The sequence below is a fragment of the Protopterus annectens genome, chromosome 5.part1 (assembly GCF_019279795.1).
Source record: "Protopterus annectens isolate FY-2018-M chromosome 5.part1, PAN1.0, whole genome shotgun sequence".
Lineage (NCBI taxonomy): Eukaryota > Metazoa > Chordata > Ceratodontiformes > Protopteridae > Protopterus > Protopterus annectens.
This window is the reverse complement of record NC_056736.1, coordinates 629,876,323-629,877,731: the sequence shown is the minus strand read 5'-3', so window position 1 is coordinate 629,877,731 and position 1,409 is coordinate 629,876,323. Positions and strand designations below refer to the sequence as shown.

At 37.0% G+C, this 1,409-nt stretch overlaps 1 non-coding gene across 1 annotated transcript; it reads left to right on the top strand.

Annotated features, from left to right (window-relative positions):
* Positions 1 to 311: 311 nt before the first annotated feature.
* Positions 312 to 384, top strand: TRNAV-AAC. Its single transcript has one exon. It is a non-coding gene; the product is annotated as a tRNA-Val (tRNA).
* Positions 385 to 1,409: the final 1,025 nt, after the last annotated feature.

Sequence of the window (1,409 nt, the reverse complement as noted above, 5' to 3'; positions counted from 1 at the left end):
CTGGGATAAGTTAGCAACGTTTCTGGGGAGAGCCATGTTGCAAGCTTTAGTGTAATGGTTATGTCTGACTCGCATCTAAAAGGTCCCTGATTTTGAACCGAAAGAGAACTGTTATATTTTGTTGTAATCAAGTTTCAGTGAGCAAGAATGATGATCATTGGCCACATTTTGCTCTCAGATTTTTTTTTCTTCTAATACATTAAAAAATAGTGTGGTCTGCTTCATATCACGTAACATGGATAATTAGAAGTACAACTGTAAGAACATGACAGACCAACTTTGAGGGTGGGGAAGTAAAACCCTATTACTCAGTTTCCGTAGTGTAGTGGTTATCACGTTCGCCTAACACGCGAAAGGTCCCCGGTTCGAAACCGGGCGGAAACAGTTTTCATTGTGCTGTAATTTAAATGATGTACATATTGAACTCATTTCTGCCCTCCAGACACAGGCAGGTTTGAATGATGTTAGTGGTGAACACATTGTGCAATAAATTACTGCCACAGATTTGTATTTTCATTCAAACACTGTAAATTCTGCTTTTCATTACTTTTCCCTTGTGCCAGTCCTTGTCAGGTCGCCCATTGGTTGCAGCTTTCCTGCACTTGTGTAATAGCCCTACCCTGTTATCTCTCACATCACGTATGGAGTGCTTCACTCATAACTGTGAAATCTGTTTACTGTAGGAGGAAAGTATTTACATGGTCTTTGGATATTTAAAGCATAAATTCATAATAATTTGCTCTGCATTTTACAAACACCAGCATTAGTTTATTTCCGTTGTGTTTTTTACTTTGTTTCCATCCCGCTCAACATCTAAGTGCAAGAAATATGGACAAACCCTAAAATAATGAGGGGACAAAAGCCCTGAAATAGGGACAAATTTTAAATATTGCTGTTATAACTGTGGAAAGGTGCTAGAATAACAAGTATTATGTTAACATGCGTTTTTCTGAAGGATATAAAGTCTGAAACTCAAATGTCTGTTATTATTTGGTTACTTCAGTCCTCAGTGATTTGCTGGAAAACCACTCATTTTGCAAGGAAAATTTCAAAAATGTGAGACAAAAATTTGGACATTCTGCAAATTCTGGACAGTTGAGAGGCATGTTTTTCTCATAAGTTTGCAAGTGTCATATTTAAATGCTTTGCCACACACTTTTAATAAAGGTTTAAGAGGCATGCCAAGTCATTTTAGAAATTGTTTATGCCCAGCCTGTTAAATTTCCCAGCAATAGTGCTTTCACAGTTTTTATTCGTGTTTTTATGTGACAGAAACTGTAGCTCACCTTCTGAGCTTTTTAATTTGCCTGAAGCATCATTCAGATCTATTACAAAGATTTTTTTCTGGCCTTGTTTACTATTTTCACTTTCTTCTTAAGAAGTTTTGGAGAAGGAACGTGTGGTGGCTT